Here is a 20,784-nt window from a genome sequence, read left to right as displayed (position 1 = left end):
GGTGCTTCTCAAAACCAACAGTGTCAGGTGTCTACCCCCACCTCTGTCTGCCCTGTCAGCCTCACACCTCAGCGCACAGGACCTGTCTTAGAGGTCCTGGCTCCTGGTCCTGTACTCATCCTGTGGATGACAGTGAATAGAGGGAGAGGTCAGAGGGAAAGCACAGCGCATGGTGCCAAACTTACTCTACTCCTCTGTGTGAGGTCCCCCCGCCCCCGCCCCCTCCACTGCAGTGCTACCCTACTGTCAGATAGCTGAGGGTCAGCGTTTCATTTTGTTGCCGTCCTGGCCCAATCCAGCTCTGCCTACAGAGGTTGGCAGAAGCCTGGATGACTTCAGCCGGTATATTTTGCTCACCTCAAGGCACTCCCAGGTTGTCCCACAATCCTTCACCTTCCTGCAGCTCTGACACCTAATATAAAGGCAATACATCAAGGAGAAGAATTTCAATCCTGTAAAAAGTTGAGAGGGGAGGCAAAGTGAAATGGTGTAGGCATGTGGATAGAAAGTGAAATTTCACTATCTTTCATATGAGGCAAACTAATTTTATAAATAGACATGAAACTATATATTTTTTTTCGGCTCACAACACAATCCTCTTGAGGATATAAATACTGGCAAAAGAGAATATTAGGTTTTATCATCTTGATTATATGTGGTGAAATGATAATCGTAATTCAGACTGTTGGTTAAAACAGTTGCCATAGCAAAACAGCACTGTGTTGTGCTTAAATTTTAAGAATGTATATACTTTAATTGTTAATTTGAAGTGTAAAATTTACTTGCATAGCAGGAAATAATTGATTTTGTACAGATATAACAGACAGAGCTGAGGCATATCTCATGTGGCATCTATGCTGTATTCAAATGTCGACACATGGAAAATTCTGGTCCATTCATGACATCAAGAGATTCAGAAATTAACCCTTAATGTGGTCACTCAAAACTTGGCAATGCTTGACAATGATTGAGCTGGCTGAAATGGGCTTACACGGCACATTTGGTCATTTGCACACCTACCTGCTCTTCAGAGCAGGACAATTACAAAGAGTCTTGGGGGCCGTCGGTGCCCTGGTTGCACCCAAACTGCTTCCTTCTCCCACTGCCCAGCTCGGTCGCTGAGGTGCTAGCGTGAAATGGCTATTAATTCCTTCTCCTATCTGTCCTGTGCAGAGCCTGTTTTAAGCCTTCATATGAATATCTTGCCTGCTGAAAAATAGAGGAAGGAAGAAAATCATAAAGTGAAAGAAACAGAGAGTGAGAGAGACTAAAAAATGAAAACATCAAACAAGTCTGTGAAATGCAAAATAGCATGAACCTTGCATTTTCCCCCCATCAATGAGACTTAATGAATATTCCACCTTCTGGCACCAACTGGGGAGACACGGATAGAATCAAGAAATAACCATTCAGGAAATAACTGATATAGGAATCTTAACTAAGAGTGAGTTTGGCAGTGACATGTACCAATTCCCATGCTTTGCCAACAAGAGCTCTTTGATTTTGTTCCATGGTCTGATCAGGATCTTTAAGCTATGATTTGTCAACTTTGTGTACCGACATAAAACAAACTGAATGATGTATGACAAAGTGTGCAGCTGCAGGGAGATCACTGCAAGGACTGCTCAAATCTTACAACACTCTTCTCAACGATCATGATATGATTATTAGAAGGCTACAAACTGAGTCTCTCAACTGTGTATCCCCCCAGCGTCAATTTCCAGCCTACTGAAAAAGCCATTGTAAACCCTCAACACTGAATGATTGGTCAACTCTTCAGGGGTGTCAATGAAAGCTTGGGACTGACATGTTAGCTTACAGCAGCAACATGCATATCTACACGCTGATATGATTGACATTGGCACCTGTCCTAACATATTAACCCCCCTCCTTATCTTACAACTGCTCCTCATAAAGTTAAAGATGTAAAATGCAATGACATTTTCCACAACATGTATAAAAGCACAAGACAAAAAGGAATATATTCTCCCCCTCTATATCTAACACTATATATGTTAGATAGAGAGCAATGACTTTTGCTTGCCATTATATCCTTTTTGACTGTTTGTGTCGACATAATTGTTATTACTATTAACACCTTCATTGTTGTGTAAAGGGGCTGGTAGTGAATGTAAACAAGGGATTTAAAGAAGCATAGTAAAGATAGGCATTCCTTGAATGTGATCAACAAAGTCAATAATGTTTCTCTGGCGGTACACTGTTTTACTTTGTATGGTGACAAAGGAATGTAGCCCCTTTATCTGCAGAGCTGCCAATAAAACAATGTCACAGGCACATTAGCACACACGTCGACAGGCGATATATGTGAGAATACAAGAAAAAAAGTGTAGAGGAAAATAACAATTAGGGTGTGAAAGAAAATATGAAAGATAAGAGTCCTCTACAAAACACAACAATTATGTAGTAGTGCTGGAGCTGTATGTGTTGAGAACTGTATGGACTCAACCTTCAGCTAACATTTAATAGCTTATTTTTAGCACCATTAGTCGCTTCTTTTTCTTTTTTCTTTTTTTTTTTTACATTATAACCCATTGATCTGAATTGCTCTTACTAGTCTTTTACCATTTTATCTCAGCCCCGTTGGTTTTACGGGACATCCCTGCTTGTCTTCATAATGATTATAATTTCCTTACTGATCTAGCTACTTGCTTGGCTAGGCTTGTTTTAAGCCTGGTGGCTAAGCTAACCAAAACAATTATGCCAACTTTGCCCTGTGAGGACTGTGCGCTACTCAAGAAAGCAAATGGGAAGATCGCTGACCTTAAAGATGATATTGGACAGCTTTCTGATGAACTGCATAAGAAAGACTCCCTTTTGTCCAGCTTCATGGACATGGCTTCTCAGCAGTCCAAACAGATTGCCTCTCTCAGTGCAACCATCCAGGACACTGTTCTGTGGGACCCCTTCACTTGTCCATTGCTTTCCTTCAGCTTGACACCTACCCACCAGTCCTTCTGAGACAAAGTGGTGGTCTGCAGTCGTATGAGAGGCTCGGATGGGGCTGCCTCGCCTAAGCCTCTCCAACCACTATGCGACCCTGTCTGATGACACTCCGGTCCACACAGCTGATGTTCCTGCAGTTCTGACTTGTTCTGATCTGGACACCTCTATGAAAACGGCACCTGCTGACATTGCAGCTTCCCCACCACCAGTGGCTAGCAGTGTTCAGCTGGCTCACCATCCCACTGTGAAGCCAAAACAACAGCCCTCATCCTGGGTAATGACCTATTCTTCCTGTCATGCGATCCCGAAACAGGACATGATCAGATGATCTGGAAATCTTCCTTCCACTGAGCTGGCAGGGAAATTCATTCTCAGAGCTGATATTACTGCCTCGCCATAACAATCGCCTGCTCGGATATCCCATCCCCAGTTACTGATTTCAACATACAGTTTGGATTGTGCACTCTCCTGCCATGAGAATCCAAAGCTGATATCTCCTCATCCCCTTTTCTCCCCAGCCACATTAATAGTTGAGGATTCCATTATAAGGAACATCTGTTTCTTCAACACAGCAAAACACCATTTCCCTGGAGCCACGGTCCCTGATATCCTCGATAAGCTCCCGAGGCTGCTGCACTCTCTCCCGCTCTCCACCAATCGAGTGATCGTTCATATGGGGACAAACCATGCAGCTTGTCATTAGTCTGAATTGACCAAAAAAGATTTTAACGACCTTTTTAGCTTTTTAAGTACTTGTGGAAAGTCTGTTTTTATTTCCAGTCCTATTCCCATACTGGCTCGTGGAGCAGAGTGTTTAAGTAGAATCCTCAGCCTCCATACTTGGCTCAACTCCGCCTGCAGAGATCACAATATAGGTTTTATTGACAATTTTCATCTGTTTCGGGATTGTTTCTCCCTCTTCAGGACTGATGGAGTCCACCCCAACAGGCTGGGTAGCTGAATGCTAGCAGCCAACTAGCAGCATGATTTACAGTCCTCTTCACGTGACTGTTTACATCCCACACTCCCTTCCCGGAACCTCCATCTCCGCCTATGGTGGCACCCCACAGTACTGTTCCCCCCACTAGCTCCCCCCACTGGCCTCATCTGTCATTAATCCTGTCATCGGAAGTTTTCCCATACAGACTATTATTGGGCACAGGGCCTCTCATCCACACGACATAACTAATGGTAGAAATGGTAAAAACCTAATATTTGGAGCAAATATCTGCAATTTACATCCTATTTGCTGTATTCCCATTTCTTTCCCCTCTGCTTTGACACCATACAATTTAGGCCTCTTGAATTTGAGATCTCTTGGTAATAAGTCCTTTATCATTAATGATTTTATTGTTTCTAATAACCTGGACTTTTTTATGATTACTGAGACATGGCTGTCCCCAGGGGACACTGTTCCCCTGATTGAGGCTAGCCCCCCTGATTTTGCATATTTTCATATTTCCAGGCCCTCTGAGAGGGGGTGACCTAGCTGTTTTTTTCATAAGTTAGGTCTTCAGTGCCATGCTGTTACTTTTGGTTATTTTATCTCCTTTGAGGTTTTAAGTTTCTTAATCACTGGACCTCCCCTTTACTCTCCATCTTAATTTATAGGCCCCCTAATTCATTTAGTTTTATTTCTGAGCTTGTAATCCATTGCCATGCCTAAATATGGTGGGTGCTTATTCTTATTCATTTTAATATTCATGTATGTTGCCCTTCCCATTCCCTCGGCTCACATATTTTAGATCTTATAGACTCTTGTAATGTCATTCAATCTGATAAAGGGGCCACACGTTCCAAAGGTCACATCTTAAACCTTGTATTTTCATCTGGTTTGTCTCTCAAGTTTCTTAATCTGGTGGACATGCTTGTAATTTACCATAAAACTGTTGTTTTTAAAGTTCCACTACAGCTCTCTGTTCCTACTCTCTACCCTACAACACGCTCTTGCATTCTCAACACAGAGTTAAATTCTGTGATACTTTTAATTCATCATTCTTTAATTCCGCTATATCCCCTCTCAATCCACATGCACTGTTAAATTCATTTAATAATAACTGCCTATCCATCCTCAACTAAATTAGACCATTTAAACAAGGAAACAAAAATCAAATAACCTCCCCTGGTTGAACGATCACACTCAAGCCCTTAAAAGACTGTAGTAAATCTGAATGATAATGGAAGGTCAACAAGTCCAAAATAGCACATAACACCCTTAGTCAAGTCAAGTCAATTTTATTTGTATAGCTAATATCGGAAATTACAAATTTGCCTCAAGGGGCTTTACAGCAACACAACATCCTCTCCTTAGACTCTCGCATCGCACAAGGAACAACTCCCTAACAACTCCCTTAAAAACCTAATGTTAACTTACCAGAAAGCAGTTAAGGATAAGAGATAGGCTTACTTCTCTGAATTGATATCTAGAGATAACCACAATCCTAAAGTTCTCTTTAGGGTAATTGATTCTGTAATTAATGGTCTCTCCACTTCTTTTTCTGAACCTAATGTTGAGCTGCTGAAAAATTCCTCGCACATTTTGTAAATAAGGTGGAGAATATCAGGTCCTAAATCCAATCTGACTCTTGCATTATTTCCATGTCCCATGTTAATTTTGCCTCTTTTACCCAGTTTCAACCCATTACAATTTCAGTGTTAGAGAGTACAGTCTTCCATATGAACTCCCCCTCCTGCATTTCAGACATCATCAGCTGGTTGTTTTCCAGACAGTTTTAAGCATGCCATTGTTCACCCATTGCTAAAGATATCTAATTTGGATCCCCTGTGCTTCAGTAACTACAGACCAATCTCCAAATTGTCTTTTTTATCTAAGGTTCTGGAGAACGTAATTTCATCTAAACCAATATCTTTTATGAATACTAATAGTGTTTTTCACAGTTTCCAGTCTGGTTTTAGAGCACTTCATAGTACCAAGACAGCTCTAGTTAAGGTTACTAATGACCTACTGCTGACTGTAGACAGAGACAACTGCTCGATTTAAGTTCTTTTAGACTTTAGTGCTGCCTTTGACAGTCTATCACAATATCCTATTACACTGCTTGGAGACTTGGGTAGGCATCAAGGGCTCGGTTCTTAGTTTATTATACTCATACTTCTCCAACAGAATTTTTTCTGTTGTTCTGGGTAACTCTACTTCCTCGATGGCTCATTTGAGTTGTGGTGTCTGTCTCTCAGGGCTCAGTTATTGGCCCCCTTCTGTTTTCTATTACATGCAGCTTCTTGACCTGCTTATTCAAAATCATGACATGTTTTACCATTTTTATCCTGACGACAATATGCATGCCACTAAAACCCACAGATCCTAGCAGCCTAGCAAATCTCACAACTTGCCTCTCTGATATTACTTCCTGGCTCTCCCAAAAAGTTCTTAAATCTAATGATGATAAGTCTGAGGTCATTCCATTCAGTCCCCCAAATTCCATTAGCCCTTTTGGTACTAAACTTGGTGGTCTGTCAAATAGCAGGCTGCAAGGAATCTAGGGGTAATTTTCAATGCTAACCTCTGTTTTGATAATCAAGTCAAAAATGTTGTTCAGTCATGTTTCTTCCAGGTCAAGATAATCTCTAAAATTAGGGCATTTTTATCAATTGCTGTTCTACAAATAGTTACACATGGTTTTATCTATTCTTGGCTTGATTGTTTTGTTGTGCTGCAGTGTTTTATGCTATGTTAAGTACAATGAGAGAGCCACGAAACTGGAGTCAAATTCCATGTAATGCAAATCTACATGGCCAATAAACATGATTCTGATTCTGATACTAATTATTACAATGCACTTTACTGGAGTATCAGCCAGGGCTCCCTCCACTGTCTCCAGTTGGTACAAAACACCACTGCACGCCTCATTACTGAGACAAAGAGGCATTATCATATCACCCTTGTGCTTGCCTCCCTACACTGGCTTCCTCTGAGATTTTGAATTGATTCTAAAATTTTATTACTCACTTTTAAGGCTTTAAATGGTCTTGCTCCTAAATACATTTCTGATTTATTGACCTGTTATGCACCCTCTCGACCATTAAGAGCCGCACATGGAGCCCTCCTGGTTATTCCCAGGTCACGGTTTGTCACAAAAGGTGATCGGGCTTTTGCTGATAAAGCCACCACACTATAGAACTCTGCCTACTGAACCCAGACACACTTAGCCCCGTGCTTCTTTTAATATCTTCTTAAAACATTTCTGTTTGTGAAAGCTTTTGGAAATGTTTCATATTTGTTTTATTAATGTATAATGTTTTTATTTCTATTCATATTTATTTGGTCTTATTCATTTATTGTCTTTACCTCCTCTGTGCTCATGTCCTTTCGTCTTATTCTCACGTTTGCCTTATCTGGTTTTATGTCTTTTGTAAAGCACTTTGTAACATTGTTAAGAAAAGTGTTATATAAAGAAAGTTTATTATTATTGTCATTATCATTATTATTATTATTATTATTATTATTAATAATTATTATATTATTTATTATTATAGACCATGCCGGTTTGCATGGGCTAGCTAACTGCTAGCCCATGCAGACTGGCAGTTCCAACAGTCATCCTGGCGTTCGCTCTCTTGGACAGTGATTTTTTTTTTCTTCCTTGATATGTTGGATATGTTGGATATGTGTATTTTTGTAGTTTTTTTTTTGTAGTTTGGATATATCTGTTCTTGTAGTTTGGATGTGTTACTGTCTTTGTGTTACACTGCTGTGGGCTGGGGAAAACAATATTTTGTTTCATTTCACATGCACATGTGCATGGAATGAAGTGACAAATGTTCCAGATTCCTGGTTATTATAATACTTCATTTTCAAAACTTACTTGATTTATCTGAGCTCAACGCAGTTTAGATTATACAGTTAACAGCACAACTGGGGGGGGGGGGGGGCATTGACTCAGGAAGTAAAGCAGGTCGTCTGGTAACTGGAGGGTTGCTGGTTTGATCCATGGCTTCTGCTGCCAAAATTGTCCCTGAGCAAGACACCTAACCCCTAACTGCTGCCGATGAGCTGGCATAGCTGACACCGCCAGGGTTGGCCTGATGCATAAGCGAACTAAGCGGGCCCTTAGGGGCCCTATGGTCACCAGAGGGCCCCCAAGAGCACTTGAAATATCCCACGAGAGCTTGGAAAAAAAAATCAAAAATATAATCCAGTGAGTCAAGCAAATTCTTTATGAGACAGTACAAGCCTGTTTCATGACATAACTATAAAGAATTTACTTGACTCATTGGATTATTTTGCTCCTTATTTTTTGAGCACTTTCCCTACCATTGAGTGTTTCTTTTAACAGACTTATATATATATATATATATATATATATATATATATATATATATATATATATATATATATATATATATATATATCTATCGCCTCACAGCAAGAAGGTCCTGGGTTCGAGCCCTGGGGTAGTCCAACCTTGGTGGGTCATCCCGGGTCGTCCTGTGTGGCGTTTGCATGTTCTCCCTGTGTCTGCGTGGGTTTCCTCCGGGGGCTCCGGTTTCCTCCCACAGTCCAAAGACATGGAAGTCAGGTGAATTGGCCATACCAAATTGTTCCTAGGAATGAATGTGTGTGTGTGTGTCTGTGTGTGTGTGTGTGTGTGTGTGTGTGTGTGGGCCCTCTGATGGCCTGGCGGCCTGTCCAGGGTGTCTCCCTGCCTGCCGCCCAATGACTGCTGGAATAGGCTCCAGCATTCCCGCAACCCTGAGAGCAGGATAAGTGGTCAAGATAATGGTTGGATGTGTGTGTGTGTGTGTGTGTGTGTGTGTGTGTGTGTGTGTGTGTGTGTGTGTGTGTGTGTGTGTGTGTGTATATATATATATACACACACACACACACACACACACACACACAATATGGACAAAAGTATTGGGACACCTGGCCATTACACCTACAGGAGCTTTTATGACATCCCATTCTAAATTCATAGGCATTAATATGGAGTTGGTCCTCCCCTTTGCAGCTATAAAAGCTTCCAGTCTTCTGGGAAGGCTTTCCACAAGATTTTGGAGTGTGTCTGTGGGAATTTTTGCCCATTCATCCAGAAGAGTATTTGTGAGGTCAGACACTGATGTTGGATGAGAAGACCTGGCTCGCATCTCCATTCTAGTTCATCCCAAGGGTGTTCGACGGGGTTCAGGTCAGGGCTCTGAGTGGGCCAGTCACGTTCTTCCACACCAGTCTCACCCAACCATGTCTTAATGGGCCTTGCTTTGTGCACTGGGGCACAGTCATGCTGGAACAGAAAAGGGCCCTCCCCAAACTGTTCCCACAAAGTTGGAAGAATAAAATTGTCCAAAATGTCTTGGTATGCTGAAGCATTAAGATATCCCTTCACTGGAACTAAGGGGCCTAGCCCAACTCCTGAAAAACAACCCCATACCATTATCCCTCCTCCACCAAACTTTACAGCTGGCACTTTTTTTCTTTTTCTTTTATTTGAGCTCTTCCATGTAACAAGAACAACTGAGTGGACTTGCACTAATAAATATCAATAACAAAGCTGTCCATCTGATCTTTTACAGTGATATCGTCAATGACTTTCCCTCCAAAAAAGCCAGGAAACAGATTCTAAGAAGAAAATTTAATATTGAAGTAGTTTGTAAGAGGAAGAAATAAGAACAGTAAATATCTGAATTAAAGTAGTTTATTTTAGAATTTTTCTCATTTTCTCTGAACCTTTTGCACATCTGTACAGCGTTTTCAAAAATAATTATTATTTATATTTTATTCTTGAACCATTATTGTTATGTTGTTACAGGATCCTCTGTTCATATTGTGTCATCACTTAAGTATTTATTTAATATCGTGTTTTTAATTTTGCATTTATTTTTATATAAAGGAAACTTTACTGAGGGAGGTACTTTTTAATCTAAGTTATTTAATTTTTATTGATTGTTCTTCTGCAGTTTTGCATGTTGCAAATCTTTTTAAACCAAAAGCAATTAAAATAGTTAAACCTGTTTACAGTAAATACATTGTCTGCTGTTTTCTTTTTTAATTCTTCAGTACACCACGTTCAGTACGCCACTTAGTACTGTATCACTTTGAATAGTAAAGTGCAAATTTACACCAAACAACTCTTGTCAGTTTGCTACATTTTAAGATGAATCACCGTAGAAGGGTAAAAACATGCCAGGCTAACATTGATGAGATGTTAGCAACACAGCTACATCTAATAAAATTGATAATGGGTGTGTTAGATTTACAGTAGGTGTACAAATGATCAAGCATTGACAATAGTCAATAGTATTGCTGATGCTGAGGTGGTGGTGGGGAGGGTCCCCAAATCAAATTCTGGTTAGGGCCCCATAAAGGCTTTGGCCGGCCCTGGACAAAACCATTGGTGTACGAGTGTGTGTGTGCACAGGTAAATATGTGAAGCATTAATTGCAAAGAACTTTGGAAAAAAAGTGCAATATATGCATTTACCATTTACATCAATAGTGTTTTACTGAGGAGGGTTTAGTGAGAAGCCATAGGGCGTTTTGGGAATACATTCTATGCAAATGCTCCAGTTTTAGTTTTAATGTCAATTTTGTTGTTTTATTAAAAACTGTCACTTGTGTTTTAATATGTATTATAATAACGTGCAGTATATTATTACATACAATCAACAGATCTAATAATCATCTGATTGCTGTAGTATTTTGTGCTGATAGTGGTCCGTTTTTATTTAAAATTGTTGAAGGTCCCTGGACACACCGCAGTAAGAGGAGGATAATGAGGGATTCTGAATGCAGCCCCTGATTCATGCATAACAACAGGAAATGAGGGCTACCATAACAATTCTAGAAGATAGGCACAATGGTAGTGCTTTGTTTCCCTCTACTGGTTCTCGTTGCAGCAACTATCTGTCCCAGACTGCCTGACTCATAGATGTCAGCATCTATCTCATTGAGTACACACTTCTGTGTGCATGCATCTGTTTTGTCCAGTGTGTTTGTTCATGCAGACCCAGAGAGAGATAAAGAGAACGGAGATGGGAGGAAAACCACCTATCTTTTCTTGCGAGTGGATTTATATCATATTGATCAACTTACCCTCTCTGTTTGTAATGAATATAAAGGATTCCTGTTGAATAGATAAGTTGGCTGTTCAGTACCATAGTGAAAGGACTACATGCCACATGACTAGCGAGATAAATTTGCCTGCTGCCATGTCAAGTTATCCAGCAGCAAGCTATTATGAATCCTCAAGAACAAAGAAAATTCCTTTTGTCTTCTCTCCTGTTTTCTAATGTGTGTTTTATTGGTTGCTACATGGAAACCATTGTTACCTTTCTCAAGGTAAGACTGTAATGGTTTAAGGGGGTTTGAAGGCATGCTTTGAAGCTTCAGGGCGGCTGCCGAGCCCCCTGGGTCATGAGTTTATTCTGAGCTTAACTCACAGGTTGATAGATATGGACCAAAGAAGTAAAAATGTCTCCCTGCTGAGAACATGGAGGCACCGTTCCTCCGCCTCTATTGTGCTGCTTGAAATTAGAGTTAATCCTGTGTGACTGGAGAATGTCGGTGTCTCAGGGTGCAGTGAGTTGAGCTTTCATATGTAAGTTTCAGATCTCAGTTGTTCTATTGTTAGCCATGGTGCTTCTCATTGCCAGAAAAATTGCACTGCTCTCAGATAGTCCGTCTGTGCTTTACAGATGTGCCCTTGAAGGGAGTGTTTATGTGTAAACTCACCTTTCCTTTTTCCCTCTTTTATAATGGCTAGGCCTCTTAGAGGACCTTGCTCCTCAAAGAATAGCACAAACATTCACAACACAGACACACACACACACACATGCACACACACAAACAACTGTATCACAAACAACCCCCCCACACAAAAAAGACAACTGCCAAGGCATGGGCACGCATACACACACACACACACACACACACACACACACACACACACACACACACACACACACACACACACACACACACACACACACACACAAAAGTGCAGAGTTACAGACAAACACACTCACCCACTGTGATGAATTGATGCTGGAGTGCCTCTGTGAGGCCAAGGTCAGGCAGTCCCATTCCTTTATTCCCATAATCCCCTGTGTGGGCTGGGTGAGAGGCCTGCTAATGGCTCGCACTCTTCAACAGGGAGCTACCACGCTAACACGGGCTCTAGAGACTCTTGCAGCTCACATCACCACCCTATGTAAAGAGCATAGTACACAGTCTATACAATCCATCAACATGGCTAATTAGGCCCCTGCGAAATCCCCAAGAGAAGCATTAGTAAGGAAACTAGAGGTGTAATAGTCGCACCATGGTTGAGATAATGAAAATACAGTAAAGTGTAGAGTCAAGAAATTATCCCCCCCCATCTTAAATCTGTTACGCAAACAAGATAGATAACTGACATTAACCTGGAGGACTACTAAGGCATAGTGAATTTTAATGTCTAAGAACCCTTTGAAGGTCCTCAAGAATTTATTTTTGAGCTGGCAAAAGCATTAGTGTTTAGAGAAATGGACAAGATAAAAGGGTGGTGGAGGGGGGTGAAAGATAGAGAAGGCATGTAGGTATTGGCATTACAGATGACAGGCATTATTTACCTAATGATAACCATATTATCCTTGTATTTTTGAAGTTTGGATACTGATAGTCATATCACCTTAGTCTATTTGGATGTCAATATTGCTTACATCTCATCTCATCTCATCTCATCTCTGCTTCTTTGGGGCCGGGTTGCTGTGGCAGCCAGCTACGTAGGGCACTTTAGATATCCCTCTCCCCTGCAATGCCCTCCAGCTCCTCCTTGGGGATCCCAAGGCATTCCCAGGCCAGATGGACATGTAGTCCCTCCAGCGAGTTCTGGGTCTACCCCGAGGTCTCCTCCCAGTTGGACATGCCCAGAAAACCTCCAAAGGAAGGCACCCAGGAGGCATCCTAATCAGATGCCCGAACCACCTCAACTGGCTCCTTTCCACACGAAGGAGCAGCTGCTCTATTCCAAGCCCCCTCCGGATGTCCGAGCTCCTCATCCTATCTCTAAGGCTGAGCCCAGACACCCTACGGATGAAACTAATTTCAGCCGCTTGTATCCGCAATCTCACCCTTTCGGTCACTATCCAAAGCTCATGACCATAGATGAGGGTTGGAACGAAGACTGACTGGTAAACTGAGAGTTTTGTCTTCCGGCTCAGCTCCCTCTTCATCACAATTGTCCGGTACAACGTCCTCATTACTGCTGATGCTACACCAATCCGCCTGTCAGTTTCCCGCTCCATCCTACCCTCACTCGTGAACAAGACCCCGAGATACTTGAACTCCTTCACTTGAGGCAACAACTCATCCCCAACCCGGAGGGGGCAATCCACCTTTTTCCAGTAGAGAACCATGGCCTCAGACTTGGAGGTGCTGACTCTCATCCCGGCCATTTCACACTCAGCTGCAAACTGCCCCGGTGTGCGCTGGAGGTCAGTTCTGATGAAGCCAACAAAACCACATCATCTGCGAAGAGCAGAGATGCAATTCCGAGGTTCCCAAAATGGACACATGCCTTGTCTTGGCTGTGCCTTGAGATCCTGTCCATGAATATCACAAACAGAATCGGAGACAAGGGACAACCTTGGCGGAGTCCGACACCCACTGAAAACATGCTTGACTTTGCGCCGAGAATGCAGACACAGTTCTTACTTTGGATATACAAGGACTGGATGGCTTATAGCTTACAATGAAAATAAAATGAAGAGAATAGGGGAAGAGGGAAGAGATGCTTTGGTGCTGTCCTGGGACTCTATTACTGACAGGGGGCAAATGTCATCCAGAAAGAAGCTGTGCTGATTGCTTAACTGTCATATAGTGCATTGCATTAATCAAAGACATTATACATTTACTGCACAAGCTACGATTATCTAGTTGCACACACTATTCTCTAAATAGCTGGTTCAGTCAACAGACATAACATGGAGGCGGTGGCTTTGTGGAGCTTTGCAGTGGTTTAGATAAATTCATTTTACAAACACAGCCCCAAAGATGTCTTCAGGAAATGAAAAAAAGTATCTTTGATGTCAGTTCTTTTTTGTGAGAAGACATGGTCATCATCAGCTGACAGATGTCCTTAAGTTGAAGTGAGAGTTGAATCTCAAAATCTCAAATAGGATTGTCCCTCTTTTCCCTATTTGGATCCCTCAGATCAGCAATCTGTCCTCTAGGTAGGTGAGAACAGGCAGGCAGCCGAGGAAATGGTTCAGATTAAAATGAGGTAATGGCACATTTGCTGGGGCCTTTGTGTGAGCAGCATATGCAATTTAAGGGGCTGCTATATACGATGAGTTAATATTTCATTGCACGCCAGGGAATGGGAATAGAGAGAAGAAGAAAAAAATGCATGTGTCTCATTTTGCAATCTGATTCGTCTCAGCAAATCAGCCTTAGTCAATGTCATTCCATAATGAACTCTCTTTCACTATTTTGACTGCTACCATGGTGCTGCCTGCCATTCCGCTCGGAGAAAGTGGAATATATTGTGAACTCGTAAGATGGGTGGGAGTCTCACTCTCTCTCTTCCTCCTTCCCTATTACTTTCTCTCTCTGTCTTCTTGTCAGGTCATAGACAACTGTTGTTTCTTTCTCACGCTCCTCTGTCACCATTCCCCATACCCCATTCATCCATCCTCCCCCTGCCATCACCATCGCCAACCCCCCACACTTCACACCCCCACCTCCACCTTTACCTCTTCCTACTCTTCAGTTTAGCAATTGGAAGGAGGGAAAAGATGGGAGGTTATGATTGACTAAGATGCTGAGATGCAATTTTGTGCGAGCTAGGATATGAAAAGTGTGTTGTTTGTAGTGTGTTTGGTTGTGTGTTTGTGTATATTGGAGGGGGGGGCATATTGTGATGCTCAGTTTATTGCATCTCATGCTCATTTGTTCGTATTTTATACCTCATTTGGGCTCAGACAAGCCAGCTCCACATTCAAGCAGCCAGTGACCCACTTACACATCGCTACGTGACTTGCTCTCTCCCGCTAATAATACAATATTCCCCTTTTTAATGCATTACTTTTAACCAAATACACAGCACTATGTGGATATGATTTAATGCAATATACTTACAAACTGGCTCACTAAGTATAATACAGACCCTGCTATTTCTCTGCGACATTTTCTGCTCTGTGCCCTCAGGCACAGCCCTGAAGTATTTTAGCATGTTAGTACAGTGCGTGACACCACTCTGACAGCACTTTAAACATCAGAAGGACTAAGACGCATCTGGTCCGTCAGGGATGTAAGCATGGAGTACTTAAACTTGGCCTGTTTACGTGTTCAGGAAAGCAGACAAGGAAGATACTATATGGGTAAATAAACAAACAAACTTGACCTATTTGCTATAGAATTGCTCATCTTTGGGCTTACAGCATTGCTACTTAGTAGGGTTGATGCGACAGTGTTCCTATTTGAGTATGCATCAACGTATCATATTTGAATATGCACAGCACGGAGACTACAGTGGGTAGATATCAACTGCCTTGTACCATTCATACAACCAAACGATAACAGGAACCAATCCATGTAAGGAAGTTGTAGGAAAATTCAGCTCTGCTATTTGCATTGAGTCTCTGATTCTGTAACATACATTCACTGGGACAACAAGCCTTAATCCTGTGTTATCTGCTGTGCCAAAACTTAAAAAAGGTTCTGTCTTACCTGCTGTGCTGCGGCTTCTTTCTTGCTCTTCTAGGAAATCTCCAGAGCCTCCCCCCGCCCACTTCAGGTGGGAACAGAGTGTGTGTGAAGAAGCCTGTCGTTCCACTCCAGGTGCAGAGGGAGCAGGTGGGCGGGAGTGGGACTGCCGTGGGACCACAGGGGGCAGCTCAAGGGTGGTGCAGCTCAATCATTCCTCCAACCCCCTAGGGCATCTCGGGACTCTGCAGCTGAGAAAAAGACTGTCAGGTGGACTATCGAGTGGACAGGCAGTAGAGTCAGCCTCTAGTGTTGTCAGTGTGATTCATATCCGCACGTTAAGTGCACACGCACACATACATACAGGACACAATCAGAACCCCTGCACACGCACACGCACGCACGCACGCACGCACGCACACACACACACACACACACACACACACACACACACACACACACACACACACACACACACACACGTTCTAACACGGCCATCCCAGCGACTGTCTAGAAAGGGGAGCTATACTAAATTAAACAGCAAATGCACATACTCTTGAATTCCCTCATCCACAAATCCCTCTCTGTTCATTTCAACCCTTTTTCGATAATCCATACGTTTCTTCAATATGCTCCCTTTCACCCCCCCCTCAACCCTAGCCCCCGGAGCAGGGCTGTGTAGTAGCTGGCCCGTGCCATCCATTATTCCCAGGCAGGAGTGCATTAAAGATTCATCTGGCAGCACAACCTCAAAGGAAAGACTATGACCCCTGGTAGAGCTGCTGAATTATGGAGACGGCCAATAAAGTTGTTTGCCTTTGATCTCATTCTCAGTCTTCTCCCTCCCAGGTGAACGTGAACAGGTGAACACACACACACACACACACACACACACACACACACACACACACACACACACACACACATACCGTTATGCACACACACACATGTACCCTCATATACTCTCTGTATTCCATTTTCACCGACTTTTACTTCCTCATTTCTCTCTTTCACCCTCTGCTACATGCAACCGAGAATACACACCAACAAATGCTCAAACAAGCACTCGCCGCACAAAACCACACACGGCAAACACTCACACATGCAAAGACAGGCACAGGCACCCAAACTCATACTTACAAAAAACACATTCCTGATGATAATGGGTATGTGCCCAAAGATGACGACGAAACAATTATATTAAAACAGTCTAGTCTGTCCCTTCCCCCTGCATACCAAGTGAGTGTCTAGCTCTATAAATATTGTCCCTCCCATCCACTAATACTCTGCTGCCTCCCTCTCCCGGGCTGAAGGTGTCATGCTGCTTCAATGGCAGTTGTGGAAACGTATTTGCTCACACATTGTTTATATTTAATCGATGGCGAGTGGAGGGTCCTTTTGGAAATGGCTGTCATCATTCAGTCACACACACATGCACACATATATACATGCGCACACACTTAAATGCGCACCCACACACACACACACACACACACATACGCAAACATGCATGCGCATGCACACAGAGATGCACAAAGACAAAGCCACATTCATAAACATGCTCACTCAAATATACACAAACAGGCAAGCAAACATACAAACACACACACTCACGCATGCTGGGTTGTATGAAGTGCCACATCACCTCGGGGCGAATACTCACTCCGCTTTCATTCCCTGTTTCTGACAGCTCATGTTGTTTATGGGCTCATGGTTATTGTTGCATTTAGAATAGAGGCTTTCGCTGTGACTGTGTAGCGGGTGCAGCGGGATCTGGATACAAGGTGGTTCACTTGAACAGCTTCACCAGAAAACAAAGCAAGAACAAGGACAGGCTCACATGAACCAAAGCCGTTGGGGGAGGCCGGAGTTGGGCATTCATTTCATAATGTGTTAAGGGTGTCAGACAGGGGTACTGGTGTGGATAACGGAAACCAGGCTTTTCCCCTTAATAGGTTCTAGGGGACACACAGGCGCACGCTGAGAGGCTTCAGGTGAACAGAGAGACAAAGATGAGAAAGGAAGGGTGATGGGGAGGGGGTGCAGGGTTCCCTCGCAATGTCCTGAGTCTCACCCTGGACCCAATTATTTTATCTGGGGCTGACCTGGACAGTTGTCACAAGAACACAAAAGATGGAGACAGCGAATCAAGCCCGTCTACCTTTCTTTCCACATATATACTTACAGGTGCCCCAACCGAGACACCCACACACCCACATACCCACCCACACACACACCCACACACACAACTTACATGTGTTGCCGTGTCCTTTTTTTACTTGTGAATAGATTTGTGGGGGTTGTTGCAGAGGATATGGATGTACAGCAGCATGGTGATTAATAAGGTATGACCAGCTCTCCGTGTTGTGCTCCATTACAGTTGTAGCTAGCGTGAATGCCTTTTCTCGTGGGAGATTTTATTTATTTATTTATGTAAAAAAAGAAAGAGAAACAAGTACCGTTACACACACGCGCGCACACACGCACACACACACACGCACACACACACACACACACACACACACACACACACACACACATACACACACTAGCTCTGTGGGCGGATGAGATTCTTGCCAGCCATGTTTAAATGGATTTTCTGACTGGGGACCACTAATATGGTGTTGTTGCCTTAAGTGTTGCAACTGCGATCTGGGAACGGATGGACTGCATTGCTGATATAACAGGAAGAACACTGAGCAGCCGACACACTGGCCAAGGGCAGGTGTTTGTGTGAGAACAACACCAGGTTTAGGGAGAGGTGGTAAAGTGGCCACAGCGGGGGAAAGGCGGGAGAAGTGGCGATGAAGAAAGAATGTAGAGCAAGGGAATGAGATAGTGTGGGGCAAGTGATGGCCAACTAATGCTATGCTTGCTGGTGCATGTCAGGAAAAACAAGGTGATAAAAAAAAAGGCATGTTCTCGGGGACAATTCTTTATGCCCACAGAGAGGAGATAAGCAGCTTCCCAATGACAAGCGAATTAGTGTGGTCATTTTTACACCTGCATTAGCTTTTTATTCTTGAAGGTCACAGAAAGGATGCATATCATAGAAAACATACTGTGCACTCCCAAGGTTGACATTTCTAATGGGCTTTTTGCAACAGCAAGCCCACAAATCAGGAGCTGTAATTTCAACAGAATGTGATTTATTTGCTGTTATGATCCACAGTGTACCGCAAAGACAATGTGTTACAATCACTTATCTCAGTCTAATGCACATAACCAATAAACACTGTCAGGGCAACATTTTTATAGAACGTAGCTGGGTTTTGTGGCTGGGAATGACATATTATTCTCTATTGTTGATATCTTAATAGGTAAATCATAATTCATGTGCAGTCAATTGTGCAGTGTGTTTTTTATCTGCGAAGGTTCTAATATATCAGCCATCCAAACGCATCCGCATCATGCCTATAATGCCACCAGTGCAGAGACTGGTGATGTGTGAAATAAAGGACAGCTTGACAGCACTTGAGTTGTCCTGTGTGACCCATGCAGAATCATCTACATTAGAAGACAATGGAATTCTCCGTGAGAAAAATATGAAATATATCACACTACATTCATCGTGGCTATGGCAGAGACAAAGGGTAGTAAATCATTCAAGGCATGTCTGACCCCTTTTCATAATGCTCTCTAAAGCTGGTTATGTCAGAATGGCTTCTGCAACCCTACATTTACCTACAGTATGTTTTCTGTGGACCAAATCAACTGTCAAATCCCTATTCATCCTTATAAAAGATGGGAGGGGGGGGCAGTCTGCTGCGTATGGTGGGCCTAGGGGCCATGGCCCTGCCAGAGCTGTGCCCAAGGAGGAAACACCGAGGGCGGTCTGACAGGATGCGGAAGTGGGGCAGGCTGAGCTAACTGCTAGCCCATGCAGACCGGCAGTTCCGACAGTCATCCTGGCTGGCAGTCGTTCTCTGGACAGTGGAATTTTTTGACTGTGTTGTTAACTGTTTGTGTTTTGTTTTTGTTTTCTTTTCGTTTTTTTTGCTTTGTTCTCTCTATTTTTGTATGTTTTTGACGGTGTCATTTTTGGGAAATTTGGGATGTGTGTTTTTGTCTTTTGTGCCACACTGCTGTAGGCTGGGGCAAACTGAATGTTGTTTCTTTTGTGTACGCAAGTACATGAAAGAAATGACAAGAAATTGTTCCTGATTCCTGATAAAAGGGAATAAACATGTTTTACACTCTAACATAGGGATCATGTTGTAATGATCGCTGCAATAATAATGAACAGTTGTGTATTAATCTTAGATGGCTGATTACCTCGTACAGAGGACATGAAACAGATTAGACAACCCTCATATTTATTCAATGCAAATGATTATTCACACAGTCAATGTTATCATTACCATCTTAACTGATACATTCGTGTGGTAAGATACAGTCATGGCATGTCAGTTGGCGACACCATATGGTAATTTCACATGGAAATCATGTTTGTGTAACACGTATCTTAGCTCTCCTGAGGTTATTAACAGCACTATTTTCATGACCTGATTAGAGCTTTGTGCAACAGGCATCTGTCACAGTCCAACTTTATAGCAAGCCATAATTTTTTAGCTTTGCCAATAAAGTCTGTTGTTTGAATCAACTCCACGCCTAATGTAATTGGAGTCAGGACAAACTGCAGGTAAATAGAGAGAGAAATAAGACAAGCTTTATTTAATGTTTCATATAAATGTACCTCTTGGAATGGATTATAAGAAGTGTGTCTTATGAAGTTTGATGGATGGTAATTTTACTGTACTATGTGTATGCATAAAAAGGATTAAGTGTAGTGTGAAGGTTAAACAATGCTTTAGATGTCATTTTATATTGACAGCAGACTCCCACTTTGCAACAGCCCCAATCCTTCACTTCAATTAGCATCTTTTGCTAGGGTAGTTATCAAAACTGATAGCATTATTTTCTGTTTTACAGTTTGTATGTGTGTGTAGAGTGTACAGTATGTATATTGCCAGGCCCTTCATGAAATGTACCTCCAGGGTGTTGTTTTATCTCACACCTGTTCTGTCTGGCTCATCGCTGTGCCTATATTCAGCGGCCTAATCTGGGGAGATTCTACTAAGCACGCATATCTTATTTGATTACTGCAGGCCAAAGCTCCCTGATTGGCACCTTTGATAGCACCATTTCCATGGCAATCAGATAAGATGAGCATGCCTG

General features: G+C 42.5%; 1 long non-coding RNA gene across 1 annotated transcript; it reads right to left on the bottom strand.

Annotated features, from left to right (window-relative positions):
• Positions 1–382: 382 nt before the first annotated feature.
• LOC130114760 (uncharacterized) lies at positions 383–16,833 on the bottom strand. The gene is made up of 5 exons (XR_008810412.1): positions 16,747–16,833; positions 15,631–15,857; positions 11,946–12,126; positions 1,021–1,209; positions 383–412 (listed from the first exon to the last, which is right to left on the bottom strand). It is a non-coding gene; the product is annotated as an uncharacterized LOC130114760 (long non-coding RNA).
• Between the last annotated feature and the right edge of the window lie 3,951 nt (positions 16,834–20,784).

The sequence above is a fragment of the Lampris incognitus genome, chromosome 6 (assembly GCF_029633865.1).
Source record: "Lampris incognitus isolate fLamInc1 chromosome 6, fLamInc1.hap2, whole genome shotgun sequence".
Taxonomy (NCBI): Eukaryota; Metazoa; Chordata; class Actinopteri; order Lampriformes; family Lampridae; genus Lampris; species Lampris incognitus.
Note: the sequence above shows the minus strand (reverse complement) of the source record. Positions and strands in the feature narration are given on the sequence as shown.